We start from the raw sequence: 14884 nt of genomic DNA, 5'->3' as shown, positions 1-14884 counted from the left end.
CCAGCTCTACTACTGACTAGAGAGTGACCCCAGCACGTGAATGCCTTTCCTGGGCCTCAGTTTCCCCACCTATAAAATGGCGGTGATAATGAGCTGAAGCAAGTACTCTTTATTCTGCTTCTCAGAGATCCAGGAAGCCCCAAGCAGAGAACAGGAGGACCCCAAGGTTCCCACAGCCCCCTGGGTCTCTGGATGCACAGACACAAACACCCACATTTTTACAGTGAGCTCCGCGGTCAGAAGGGTGCCTTTCTGAGCTCCCATTCTAAGCCCTACTTCTGCCTCATTGACTACACTAAAGCCTTTGACTGTGTGTGGATTCTTAAAGAGATGGGAGTACCAGACCACCTTACCTGCCTCCTGAGAAACCTGTATGCAGGTCAAGAAGCAACAGTTAGAACTGGACATGGAACAACAGAATGGTTCAAAATTGGGAAAGGAGTACGTCAAGGCTGTATATTGTCACCCTGCTTATTTAACTTACATGCAGAGTATATCACGGGAAATGCCAGGCTGGATGAATCACAAACTAGAATAAAGATTGCCGGCATAAATATTAACAACCTCAGATAATGCAGATGATACCATTCTAATGGGAGGAGGCAAAGAGGAACTAAAGAGCCTGTTGATGAGGGTAAAAGAAGAGAGTGAAAAAACTTAAAATTCAACATTCAAAAAACTAAGATCATGGCATCAGGTCCCATCACTTCATGTCAAATAGATAGGGAAAAAGTAGAAACAGCGGCAGATTTTATTTTCTTGGGCTCCAAAATCACTGTAGACAGTGACTGCAGCCATAAAATCAAAAGACACTTGCTCCTTGGAAGAAAAGCTATGACCAACCTAGACAGCATGTTAAAAAGCAGAGACATTACTTTGCTGACAAAGGTCCATCTAGTCAAAGCGATGGTTTTCCAATAGTCATGTATGAATGTGAGAGTTGGACTATAAAGAAAGCTGAGTGAGCACTAATGAATTGGTGCTTTTGAACTGTGGTGTTGGAGAAGACTCTTGAGAGTCCCTTGGACTGCAAGGAGATCAAACCAGTCGATCCTAAAGGAAATCAGTCCTGACTATTCATTGGTAGGACTGATGCTGAAACTGAAGCTCCAATATTTCGTCCACCTGATGAGAAGAGCCAACTCACTGGAAAAGACCCAGATGCTGGGAAAGATTGAGGGCAGGATGAGAAGGGGGTGACAGAAGATGAGATGGTTAGATGGCATCACCGACTCAATGGACATGAGTTTGAGCAAACTCTCGAAGATACTGAAAGACTGGGAAGCCTGGCGTGCTGCAGTCCATGGGGTCGCAGAGTCGGACACAACTTAGCGACTGAACAATTCCAACCCCGCCCTTGCCCCACGCCCGGGTCCTGCGGCCGCCACGCGCCACCTTGTGGTCAGAATGGGGGGTTGTCCTGCGAGGTCTGGAGGTCACCGAGGCGGGCTATGAGGACGCTGAGGGAGGGATGCGAGAACTCAACGCACCGGCAGGGGGAGCCCGAGTAAGCAGGAAGCAAGGGCCTGGGAGTGGGCGGCGGGCGGTAGGTCGACCGAGGTTACCCGCGGGCGACCGGATCTGGAGAAGAGAAGAGCCAGTAGGAGTAGGCCAGGCCCTGTGAGAGGATGGTCCCTCGGGAGAGTCCACTTCCTCCATCCTCCCAACCTGGGGGTGGGACTGAGGAAGGGAGAAGGAAGCCAACATGACCTAATTTTATCCCCTCAAGGACACTGCAAGGTCAGCATTGACCCCATTTTACAGATGAGACAACTGAGACTCCGAGAGGTGAGACTGGCTGCCCCGGGTCCCACGGCTAATCAGTGCAGGGGCGGGATTCGAACTGAGGACACCCTGTCATCGACCCTTTCCCCTCCCATACCTCTGACTGGAGGGTGACTACTTGCACTCCACTCAGCTCAAGAGTTGTTTGCTGCCTGCTCCCTGCTCAGAGAGCGTCCCTTGTAGTTCAGTCAGTAAAAAATCTGCCTGCAGTGCAGGAGACCCAGGTTCGATCCCTGGGTCGGGAAGATCCCCTGGAGAAGGAAATGGCAATCCACTCCAGCATTCTTGCCTGGAGAAATCCCATGGACAGAGGAGCCTGGTGGGCTGCAGTCCATGGGGTTGCAGAGTCGGGCACGACTGAGCGATTAACACTTACACTTACTTACCCTGGTCAGAGGCACCCAGTCTTGGGGTGGGTGCCCACCAACAGTAGGGAGATGTAGTCATAAAGCTTAGTGGTCGGTACCTCCTACTTTAGTGTCTTCTCTAGTGGCTCTGTGGTAAAGAATCTGCCTGCCCTCAGATACAGGTTCGGAGATACGGGTTCCATCTCTGGGTCAGGAAGGTTCCCCTGGAATAGGAAATGGCAACCCGGTCCAGTATTCTTTTCTGGGAAATCCCATGGACAGAGCAGCCTGGTGGCCTGCAGCCCAGGGGGGTCGCAAAGAGTTGGACATAACTGAGCTCCCACTTTGGCATCAGGCCCCATTCATTTGAATCCTGACTTTGCCCTGTGCCCCTAGGCAAGACTTTGTTGGTCTGTCTTTACTTTTGTGAACCTTAGTTTCCCCATCTGTAAACTGGAGCAATACTAGTGTCTACCTCCGAGCTCCGTGCAGAGAGGGCTACTGCCCCCAGGGCAGGCGGGGGAGGGGTGGTGGCCTCTTCCAAGGTGACCTCTGCCCTGGTCGCCCCCAGCAGGGCACTACATCTCCCTTCCCCCGGGCTGCGTGGTTACTGCCTGCCCCCCACAGCCTCGCAGATGCCGGCGGCCCTCCGAACGGCTCCGTCCCCGCCCCCACGCTGGGAGGCAGCGGGAGGCAGAGGGCTTCCGGCTCCTTCCTCCAGCCCTGGGTGCACTTCCGACCGCAGCTCCGCTGGAGGCGCTCTCTGCTCAGATAACCCAGGTCTCTTTGGGGCCAAGTGTGGGGCCGCCTTCAGCCCTGGCCTCACTGGGTCTCTCCAAAGCCTTCCTCGCTGTCACCCGCTCCCTCCATCTTGGAACTCTCTCCCCTGCTTCCCTCCTGCCTGCCTGGCTGTTCCTTGCTCCCTTTTCCCCCACAGAATGTTGCGGTGTGTCTGGGTCTGCTCCCAGCCCCCTGCCTATCTCACACAACCCTCCTCGGGTGAGCATCCTGAGCAGCCCACTTCTCTCCCAAGCTCTCTGCCTGTGGTTCTTAACTTTGTTTTAACTCCCCCTTGATAACAAATGTCTTGTAACACCCCTTATTACCCTGAAATGAAATTACGTGCGCGTGCAGTTCCTCAGCAGAAAACAATCCCAGTGCCCTGACTGAAATATCCGAGGGAGCCCTTGTAGGCTGGCGGTGATGTGTACAGACACTGGTTCAAATCCTGGCTTCTCCACTTCCCAGCTGTGTGACCTTAGGTAAGTTACTTAAAACTTCTCTGTGCTCAGTTAGCTCCCCAGTCAAAAAAGTTTTTTTTTTCTTTGTGCAGCACTTGACTGCATAGAGTTGTTATCAGAATTAAATAAGTAATTATTCATGAAGCATTTAGAACAGTGCTTGGCACATGTTAAGAACAGAATGAGGGTCGGTTAAATTTAAGATGATAGATCTTTCTAGTTGTAAATACTCTTAATTGATTTACACTGGAAGACATGATAAAATAATGAGAAGCATGCGCCTACACGCAGAACCCCCCTGCATGCAACAGCCCCAACATGCAGACCTATGTAGTATGATGTATTAGCAACTCAAATACCACAAGTACTGTTGACATTAAGTAGGTAATTTTCCCAAATGGTAACAACTCTGGGTAAGGTTCTGAACAAAATAAAGAGCAGTTTCTTCAATTTACATGAAAGTTGTATTTCTAGAAAATTCAGTGTATATTAAAACTCTGAGCATTCCTGCAAAAGTGCTCTTATTCCAGTGCAAGCTATACCTGGGTCCTGGGCTCAGACACTTACAAACAGGTATTTTTCCTCCTCGTGAATGTCTGGCCGGACACTCGAAAGTCACAGTCTTGCGGGACATCCTCCAAGGTGGGGACAGTCCTGCACATCACAGGGTGGCCGGCATCCAGGGCCCACCCACCAAATGCTAGCGGGGCCCCCAGTCATCACAACAACTGAATGTATCCCCACAAATTCCCAGAACGGCGCCCAGAAGGTTCCTGGGTTCTCCACCAGCCACCAGCGGGACTTTTCCAAATCCCAAGTCATTGGTTCCAGTTACCCCCTGGCCAAGTTTAAATTCCTGGACCGGATGCCCTAATCCTTGACAGGCAGCTGCCTGCTTCCCTCCCCAGAGGAGGACCTTCACCACCAGCTCCACCTGCCCCCTTCCCTGACCCCCAGCTGAACACACATACACACTCACTCACACTCCCCAGCTGGTTTTTGGCTGGTTAGTCTTTGCTCCTGGGATCTGCTCCCTGGAAATCCCACCCTGGTTGAATGGTGTGCTGACACCTGGCTGATTCTTTTAAGACCCAGTTCTGACATCACCGCCTCAGAGCAGCCTCGGTCTTCCCCAGGTCTGGTCAGGTGCACCCCACAGCTTCACTCAGAGCCCCAGTGTTGAGCGGCCATGCTCTGCTCCAAGATGTCTGTGCCCTCCTGAGGAAGAGCGTGTAGTAGGTGGTTAATACACAAGTGAGAGCCAGTCGGCCTTTGCCCCTGGGGAACTCACCTGTAGTAGAAAGACAGATGCCCAGAGAGTGCTGGGAGGCAGTAGCTCAGAGCCTGGTGGGAGCCCCAGGACATAGAGGCCAGCTGTCGGAGGGCAGCTTGCTAGAGGAGGTGGGAGATTTCTGGTGAGAGAGGAGGCAGAAAGCATACATGGGGGGAGACCCAGCGTGGGCAAAGGTCAGGTGTGGGAGAAGGCATCACGCCGTTGTACCTGCGGGACGGCAGACAGCTGAAACACTGCCTGAGCGGCTGTTATCAGAGGCAGTTTCATCAGCAGAGGATGGCTCACACAGAACTTGAAAGGTGCCAAGGAGGCTGGGCTTTGTCCTGGGGGCACTGGGGAGCCACAGAAGGGGTTAAAGCAGAGGGGTGATGCGATCAGGTTTGTATGTGGCAGAGTGCCCTCTGGGAGGCGTGAGGAAGGTGCCCTGCAGAAGGGAAGGAACAGGTATTCCAGGGGAAGGCCAGGGGGTCTGAATTAGGAGAGAGGAAGGTAGAGGACAGAGATGGGGGTGGGCATTTGAGCAGCAGGAACAACAGAACGTGATATTTGCTGGGGCTGAGAAAGAGGGAGGAGGCCAGAGGTACCCGAACCCCAGCCTAGTGAACCCCCAGTGATGAATGGATAAGGGTGGAGACAGAGGCTGGCAAGATGGCTCAGGGAGGGTGGTCCAGACAAACCCAGTCCTCTCTCCGCCCTGAAGGATGGGCTGCAGGCCCCTCTGCAGACACTAGAGGGAGCTCCAAGATAGGCCAGACTTCCCTCGCCCACCAGCTGCCAGCTGCCACCCCCTTCTCAAAGGGGGACTGGACCCACCCCACTGCTCAGAGGTAGGCTCTGGGGATACTGCCAGGGGCTCACTGTCTCAGGGCTGTCTCATCCTCCAGCTGCCAGCTTGTAAGGATGGGGGAGCATTTGGGGGGGTAGGCAGGTGAGGACAGAGGTTAAGGGACTGTGGGTGAGGAGTACTGCGAGCCCATCCTGTCTCATTCTGTGCGCATCCCCTGCTCCCACGGGGAGAAGGGGAGCTGCCAAGGTCACACCACTGTCAGAGGCAACACCAATCCAGGCCAGCGCTGCTGCCCCACCTGGGGGAGGGGAACGGAGCAGAGCTCCCCAAATCAGGGCAGCTCTCAAACTAGAAGAGTACCGGCCAGTGCCACCCCACCCTTCCTGCAGAGACCTGGTGTGGGGGAGGTTTCCGAGCACCACCTTCCACATCTCCTGGCACCCCGGGGGCAGAGGGCGTCCATGGGCAGAGGCCTGGAGGCTGGCAGGTTCCAGGAGGGGCCAGCGAGCAGTATGGCAGGAGTGCAGAGAGCAAGGGTGGCCCAGAGGTGACCGGGAGGGTGGGGCACATTCGGGGGGCTGGAGGCCACCAGGGAGCAATGCCAGGACAGCTGGGCATTTGGATGGGCTGAAGGATGGCTCCGGCTGCAGGGAAGGGAGTGGCAGAATCACACTTTTTGGAAAAGTGATTGGTCTCTCGAGTTGAGTCTAAATAGTGCAATCTTTTAAATTTTTATGAAAACAAAGAATGAATAACAAATAGAGACACAGAAACAGGAAATCCATTTCCTTTTCAGTCAGATGGAAAGAGCAAATCCAAGCCCAAAATAATGCTAACAGGATTTTAATAACCTGTAACAAAACCTGCCCACAACACCATTAGAGCGCACTTCCAGCCACCTCTTCTGGGCCAGGAGCCCCGAGTTGAAGCCTCATAAATAACCAAGCTCCGGTTGCCAGCAATTTAGATGGGGTGCGGTCTAGCTGAGGTCACAGGGCAGAGTTGGACCTGCAACAAAGACTCCCCACTCCAAAGCTTGGGGCTCTCTCTGTATACTCCTGTGTGTCTGCACACATCACACACCAAATACACATATACACATACACATCCCACAGATATGCAAATACCTGGACGCATTCAAGATTCCACAGGCTCACAGATTCACTCACATAGACCTACACCTGCCTGGATAGACGTATGCAGACGTCCCCACAATGCCACCCAGAGCACCCCAATACATACACAAACATGCTCATGCTCATACACAGGTGCTCACACACGTACATCTGATCCTTCCAGATCTGAAGCTCAAATATGTACAGACACCTGCATGGAACACACACACCCCCTGCAAATAACTACAGATGGACACAAGATTCGGAAATACCCTCAATGCACACCTATTATACAAACATGCCACTCACACACAACAGACACATGCACTCCCATTCATTCACACACACACACAGAGCCCTGTGGCCACAGGCTGACACTCTGGGCTGAACAGCTACATCCCCTTGCTCACATCCAGGCGGTGCCGACATCCAGGTCAGTGTGGAGAGGGCAGAGACACCCCCTACCCCACATGCCTTGGCAAGGGCTCGGGAATCTGAGATGGGTGAAGTGCTGCCCCCTGTGGGAGGCCAAGGACCACACCCTTCGGAAGAGCCAGGGTGGTTCATAGCAAGTGGGCAGGTAGCTCGGGGAGCCGCAATGTCCCCCAGCCCCAGCTACACCCCCCACCCGCTCCTTACCCCATGGGAGTGCATGAGTGGGAGTGTTCCAGTGTGTCTTATGGGGGCAGGGCAAGGCAATGCAAGATGGAAAGAGAAAGCTCATCTACTGCCTGGGGTTTATATGTATATATATAAATCATTGCTTTATTTTTTAATATTTTATTTATTTATTTGGTTGTGCTAGATCTTAGCTGTGGCATATGGAATCTTCCCAGACCAGGGATCAAACCGGGGAGCCCCGCGTTGGGACCACAGAGTCTTAGCCACTGGACCACCAGGGAAGCCCCCTTTGTCTCACGTTTAATGAGGACCTTCTGTGAATCAAGCGAAACCAAAACATAGGCTCTGCCCCCAGAATTGCTGCCCAGGGGCAAGCGGGCACGCCCACAGCGGAATGGTTACATCACACTTGTGTCATCGGCTGCAAGGTCTGGAGGCCTGGGTTCCATCTGGGGCTGTGGGCCCTGAGCCTCAGCCGTCTCGTCTGAGAAACGGGGACCACGGTCTTCCTGACCACCTGTTAGACTGGTTATTAGAATCAAATTTAATAGCAGGTGAGGGGAGAAAGGACAAGTTTCAGTAAAATAAGAGTTGGTCATTCACTGGACACCAGCTGTGTGCCGGGTCCTTGATATGGGAATGTGGTTAAGTGTGAAGGCCCTGTGGGTTCAAATCCCTGCTTTTCCAGGACTAGCTGTGTGAGCTTGAGCAGGTGACTTAACCTATCTGAGCTCCTAGTTTCTCATCTGCAATGTAGGAATAGTGCCTGTAATGTTTTGGGCATGAGGCTCAGCATAGAGCAGATGGTCAATTGAGTTCCTGTTATGTATAAGCTTTCCTTTATTCGGTCCCTACTAGCACCTACTATGAGCCAGACATGATTTGACGCATTCTCCAAATTCTGCTTCGTTTTATCCTTCTAACAACTCGATTATCCCTGTTTTACAGCTGAGGAAACTGAAGCACGTAGAGGTGAAGTCACAGCTGGCAGGAAGCAGAACTAGAACTGGAACCCAGTCTACATGTACATGTGCTAAGCTGCTTCAGCCGTGTCCGACTCTTTGTGACTGCATGGACTGTGGGCCTCCAGGCTCCTCTGTCCGTGGGCTTCTCCAGGCAAGAATACCAGAGTGGGTTGCCATGCCCCCCTCCAGGGGATTGACCTGCGGATCAAACCTGTGTCTCTCATGTCTCCTGCTTTGGCAGGTGGGTTCTTTACCACTACCACCACCTGGGAAGCCCCACCCAGGTCTATAGGCCTCTCTAAATCCATCCACAAGGCACCACTTTGCTCTTGTAGTTCAAAGTCGCCCTCCCCTCTCCCCAGCAGCAGCCCCTGTTAAATAAATCATCCAGTGTTCCCAGACTTGGTTTCAAATAAATTATTCACGTTGTAAGGCCTGCAAACCGCTGGCTGGGCCTCATTACCCAGAAGGGCTGCCGGCCCGCAAGATGCCACTCCCTCCCCTGGGCATGGGTCCTGGTGGGCCAGCCAGAGGCAGCAGAGTTGGCGGACTAAGGATGGGGTGGAGAACCTCTCCTCCTCCCATCCCCAGCCTTTGCTTTCTAACAGGCTCACAGTCTGGTGTTGTCAAGAGAACATAAGCTCTGGACTCAGAAGCCCTGGGCCCCAGGCCTGGCTCTGCTCTGGGCGGCTGTGTGACCTCAGGCAGGTGGCCGACCCTCTCTGGGCCTCTGGGGGAGGCTGACCAGATGGTTCTGCTTACTTTCTCTTCCTCCTCCACGTGTGAGCTGAGGCCTGTGCTGCCCAGCCTAGGCCCTGTCCTGGAAGCCAGGCACAGAGAGCCTGTCTGTGAGGACATCCAGCCTCCATGTGTCTTCTATTCTCAGGATCTGGCTGAGACCCTGGTCTGAGCCAGAGCCCCGAAGCTGGTTGTAAGGGGTCCTGGGGGCTCTAGAGTCCCCCTCAGGTCAATTACCCACCCCAGCTGCTGGGACCATTGGCAGCTGTTGGTTCACTGAGTTAATGCCCCCTGCCCGGGGCAGCTGGAGTCCAGTGTCTGACTGTTGGGGAGCTGCAAAGGCCCAGCTCCCTCACCCCAACTGGGACGACGCAGAAGGACCGTCACAGCCCCAGGGAACCCTGCAGGGGCCTCTCTTGCAAGCTTCTCCCTCTGCCCAGTCCTGCCTTCCCACTTCTTTCCAGGTGGACACACTCCAGTAAACCTGCAGCTCAGAGTCATTTTCCAGGACTGCAGTCTGCAGTTCTCGTCACAGTCAGAGCCCAACCTTGGCACTCACTGAGATCCAGTCCAGGTCACCAACTGGACTCAATACTGCTTACGGGCAGAGCCTACGTTCAGCTCCGGTGCGTGCTCTGATCCTAGTCCCAGTCTGAGCCCCGGTGTCAGCCATAGGCTGAGCCCTGACTCTAAGCACAGACTGAGCCCCAGTCCTGGTCCCAGACTGAGGCCTGAGCCTGGCCACAGGCTGAGCCCAAGTAGCTCATGGAAGTCAGAGGACACTTAAGACAGAACTAAGGGAGAGTAAGTGGAAGGGACGGGAGTCTGACTGAGACCGAGGGTAGGAGCAGAGTAAACCTCAGTGGAAGAGGCTGGCTGACGACCCCATCAGCCATGCCCTCAGAGTCACAGAATCTCACCTCTCAGGGAGGTGTTTTCAAAAACAACTAACTGGGACCTACTTCTTCTTTTTACTATTTGTTTACTTGGCTGGATCCTGAGGTGGCTGAGTTGCGGCACTCAGGATCTTCGATCTTCATTGCAGCATGTGCGATTTTCAGTTGCGGCGTGCGGGATCTAGTTCTCCGACCAGGGATCGAACCCTGGACGCCTGCATTGGGAACACGGAGTCTTAGCCACTGGACCACCAGAGATCTTCTTTATGGAACATCAATACGAACTGGGAACGAGAAGCATCATCATAGCTGCCGTTTCTCAAGCAGGGAGGGTCCTGGGCTCCACGGAATGACCCTACTGTCTCCTCGGAGCCGCCCTGGGAGCCTCTCTTGTCACCCATTTGGCAGAGGAGGAAGCCTCACCCATGGCAGAACCATTCAGATCCTGGACCGGTCTATGCTTCTGTGGTATCTAGGCTCAAGCAGAGGCTGGTCTCCCAAAGAAACGCCATCCAGGGGCTTCCCCGCCCCCACCGTGGGTCACCTGAACCAGCTGCTGACCAAGTCCCCACGCCTGCAGGGCAGCAAGGGAGTGAGGAACAGAGGGGTGGGCGGTCCTTGAGTAAGTAACTGCAGTCAGCCCCTGCTTCAGGCAGCACACTGCTCCTCTCAGGGCCCTCCAATTCATATGCTCTGATTCCCACACCATCTCCTCGAGGTTGGCACAATGGTGGTGGGCACGACATAGGTGAGGAAACAGCCCGGGCAGGGGACAAAGCTTGCCCAGACCTGCAGAGCTGGGATTCACCTTGAGAGTTCCTGACGCTTGTTCTCCTGTCCTCTGTTCATCTGTATGGAAGAGTGAAGGCCGTAGCTAACGGAATGTTTGGATCCCCCAAAATTGATGTGCTGAAACCTAACCCCCCAGGGTGAGGGTATTTAGAGGTGGGGCCTTTGGGAGGTGATGAGGTCTTACAGCGTGAAGCCCTCAAGAATGGGATACTGCCCTTTAAAAGAGGCCCCCGAGAGATCCCTCCCTTGTCTCTTCTACCTTGTATTATGGTTCAGTTGCAAAGTCGTGTCCGACTCTCTGTGACCCCATGGACTGCAGCACACCAGGCTCCCCTGTCCTTCTCCATCTCCCGGAGTGTGCTCAAGCTCATGTCCGTTGTGTTGATACCATCCACCTTGTGAGGTTATACCAAAAAGGTGGCTGAACCAGGAAGTGGGCTCTTACCAGACACTGAATCTGGCAGCACCTTGATCCTGGACTTTTCAACCTCCAGAACTGTGAGAAAAAGGTCTTTTGTTCAAAGCCACCCCACCCCCTCCACCAGCCTGCGATATTTTGTTATAGCAGCATGAATTGGACTAAGTGGCTAAGGCAACCACTTTCCCTATCTGCGCACACTGTTGATCCTTCCATCTGTCTATCCACTCATCCATCCACGCATCCATGTACCCACCTAACCATCTATGCATCCGTCTATCCATCCACAGCTGTGCAGTGAGTATCCTCTACGTACCAGGTGTGGCCTGGGTACTGGGACAGGGAGGGCAGGGCCCACCCTATGTGGCATGTACAGGCTGGCAAAGGAGCCACGTATTGAACAAATACACCCACCAAAAAACAAATGCATCACCATTGTGCTTAGTGCTGGGAAGAAGCAATCCAGGATGCTGTGAGTGGGTGTAACAGGACCATCTCTCCAGGGAGTGTTCTCTGGGCCTTGGGAGCTGGTGGGCAGGAGACCCTGAGATGGCCCTATGGGCTTAGCCTCAGGGCACAGGAGCTCAATAACGCCCCAACCGCCAGCTAGTTTGGTGAGGCTGCAGCCAGCCCACCTGGCCCCTCCAGTAGGTGGGCTCCTGGAGGCGTGGCTGCAGCAGGAAGTAAGTCTGGAGGTGAATGGAGGGTGTGGGTCTGCCCCCAGATTTGCTTTGCAAGCAATGCTACATGGGGCCGGAAGCCGCGAAGAACTGCAATCAGAGCTCTAGGAGACAGGAGAGAGGATATTTCAGGAGGGAGGAAGTGCATGAACATCCGAGTGGAGGTGAGAGACAGTAGGTGGACCCAGGGTGGGGGAGCAAGAGGAGGAAAGGGGAAGAAACTGGGTCTCAGCCCCCAGGGATTCCACAGCACCCTGGGGAGCCTCGAGTCACACCAGACACCAGAAACAGTACTTGCTGCCGTTGTTGGAAGCAGACTACTGTGAGCCCCAGGAGGGTCGCACATGAGCTCGTTTCCTCCTCCCCAGATTCTTACTGCTGGGTCTCTTGACAGATAGAAAAACTGAGGTCACGGGGAATTCCCTGGCGACTCAGTGGTTAAGACTCAGTGCTTCTAATGTGGGGGAACTAAGATACCACATGCCTCATGGCACAGCCAAAAAATAAAAATTAATTAATTAAAAAAAAATTAGGTCAGAAGGGGTTCAATCCGCCACCCAAGAGCACAGAGTTAGCAAATAGAGGGTCGGCCTGTGCTCTTCCCGCTCCCCTGATGTGCCAGGGAACTAAAGCAGGAAATCCAGACACAGGAGAGGCAAGGCCACGTGGGCATCCCCCTTAGTCTTGTCTACCTCTCCCTCTAAACTGAGAGCTTCTTTACCTTGGTCACCATGTGACACGAGGCACAGAATTGGTGCTTAGAAAATGCTGTCAGTGAAAAATCATCCTAAGAGCAGATACTTGTAAAGTGCCCACTAGACACCGGCTGCTGTGTCAGCACAATCCTTTGAGGTGGGTATTATTATTACCCCCATTTCACAGATGGGGAAACTGAGACACAGCTGGTAAGCAGGGAAGCCGTGATTCACCAGGCAGTGAGCAAGTGCATAAATTAACTAAATAATTGATGAATAAATGATTGAGTTAGGATGGGTTAATGCAGGAGAGAAAAGGTAAGTTTGTGAAGTTTATTTTTGTTTTTTTTTTCGGCATGTGAGATCTATTAATAATAGTTCCCTGACCAGGGATGGTCAGGCCCCCTGCATTGGGAGCTCCGAGTCTTAGCCACTGGATGGCCAGGGAAGTCCCAAGTAAGGAGGTTTTGAAGGAGAGAAACAGCAGCAAAGCTGAGAGGTTGGTCTTGCAGAGTGGAGAGGTGGAGGCTATCGCCACTGTTCCACCTCTGGCTCCCAGGAAAAGGCCCCTTCCCCTCTCTCAGAAAGGTCTGAATCCTTTCCAGGCTGCTGCCCAGCAATGGTGCTCTCCTTCCCCACCACCACCCCACCCCACTTCAGAGCTGGAGGTGAGGCCTGGCAGCGGGGGTCCCTGGTTGGGGGGGAAGAAGCTCAGAGGTCGGAAAGTTGGCCCTGATGGGCTCCTAGACTGGGAGAAGAGCCCCAAGTCCCGTACAAAAGGGGCTGTTTGGACCAACCTTTATTCCAAGGGCACCTGCCCGCCACAGGGCAGGAGCAGATGCCCATGACTGCTCATGGCAATGACTGTGAGGCCCTGAGTTGGAAGTCCTGATTGGAGGAGATCTTGGATGACTCACTTTCCTTCCTGAACCCACTTCCTTATCGGCAGCATGGTGACGCGGTGCCCAATCCCCGGGGGATGGTGCAAAGACAGGATGGAACCATGAGAAAGCTTTGCACTGGGTGGGTGCAGGCTGTTTTTATAAGCAAGGAGTGTGTAAACTATCTTCAGAGGAGAAAGAATACTGGGGCAAAGAACTCTCAGAGTTTCTCCAAGAGAGAACGGGATGCTCTGCAGGGCACCTGGAGGAGGACTGGAAGAGGTGGACCCTGAAGGACTTCTCCAAGTGGAGGTGCAGGTTGGGAGGAGGAGAGAATTCCTGGCCTGGGACGGGGACAGGGGTCGGGGGAACAGCCCAAGCAAAGGCCTGGGGGCACAAGACAAGCGCATCCAGTCGATAACAGCTACTGCGATTCAGGTTTGCCTTTAGTCCTCAAAGCAGCTCCAGAGGGTGGAATCACTGCTGCGGTTTCACAGGACAGGAAATTTGTCTCAGAGAGGGACAGGCACTTGCTCCCGGTGGCACAGCTGGTGAGTGGCAGGGCCGAGTCCAGCGTGCTTTCTCCTGCTTTGTGCTTGTCCAAGGAAGCAGGCCGCTTGCGGGGTGGAGCAGAGAGGGCAAAGGGAGAAAAATGCCCTGAGGCCTGGGGGCTCCTCCCGCCACAGGAGGAGCAACCAGTGATGGTTGCTGAGCTGGAGAGCACTGACCCCGGCTGGTCCTCAGGTGCCCAGGTGCTGTCCGGGCCATCTGGCTCCACCTCCTCCATCTCCACCCTCTGCATCCACCCACCCGCACTGTTTCTCAGCCACTGAGAAGCCATGTGTGACGGAGGAGAATGTAAAAATATATATGCAACCGAAAAACAACAACGAGCTGACAGAACACAGCTATAAATACTCTGGCGGGCTCGGAGACGTTCCCCCATCCTGCTTCCTGCTGCCTGAGGCGCGGGGGCACGGATGTGGCAACTTGGGAACGCGAAAGGGGACAGCCATGTGTGGACCTACTCTGTGCCAAGTGCCTCGCAGGCAGCACATCTCTGGATCTTTGCAAAAACGCTCCCAGAGAATCACCACTGTCATCCCGGCTGCCCTGGGAGCCAAAGCACAGAGAAGTCAGTCTGGTCAAGGTCACACAGCAGGGGACCTTGGGAAGCAGTAGAGCTAGCATTCCAGCAGGGCCAGCTTTCCGAAGAAGAGAGCCAGCTTCAGGCTCTGCCTCCTGAGATCCTCGACCCGGGGCAGGGAAAGCATCAGGCTTCCAGGAACAACTCTGCTCACACACCTTCCAGGGCTCCCCAGTGCCCTCCAGAGAAAGACCTAATTCAAGGCTGTCACGGCCCTGTGATGTAGCCTCTGCCCACTCCCAGAGCCCACCTACCATCACGGCCCTGGATTTCTGAGTCCCAGCCAGGCAACGCTGGCCTGCTCTCAGGACCCCTTGAGAGCCCAGCACAGCCGGTCTTGTCACCTCCTGTCCCCTGAAGTCACATCTGCCTGCAGCCGGGCCTCAGCTCAAATGCTGCCTCCTCCTGGCCTCCCCCAAGGTCAGATCCTCCTGTGCTCTCCCTGCGCAGCCCAAATCTCACTTGTGATCAGGTGAGTCACT

General features: G+C 54.1%; 1 long non-coding RNA gene across 1 annotated transcript; it reads right to left on the bottom strand.

The window, feature by feature from the left end:
- Positions 1-13383: 13383 nt before the first annotated feature.
- LOC123328641 lies at positions 13384-14826 on the bottom strand. Its single transcript, XR_006543611.2, has 2 exons — positions 14657-14826; positions 13384-13871 (listed from the first exon to the last, which is right to left on the bottom strand). It is a non-coding gene; the product is annotated as an uncharacterized LOC123328641 (long non-coding RNA).
- Positions 14827-14884: the final 58 nt, after the last annotated feature.

This window comes from Bubalus bubalis, chromosome 12 (assembly GCF_019923935.1).
Source record: "Bubalus bubalis isolate 160015118507 breed Murrah chromosome 12, NDDB_SH_1, whole genome shotgun sequence".
NCBI classification, from domain to species: Eukaryota; Metazoa; Chordata; class Mammalia; order Artiodactyla; family Bovidae; genus Bubalus; species Bubalus bubalis.
The sequence above is the reverse complement of the archived record's forward strand: the minus strand, read 5'-3'. Positions and strand labels throughout refer to the sequence as shown.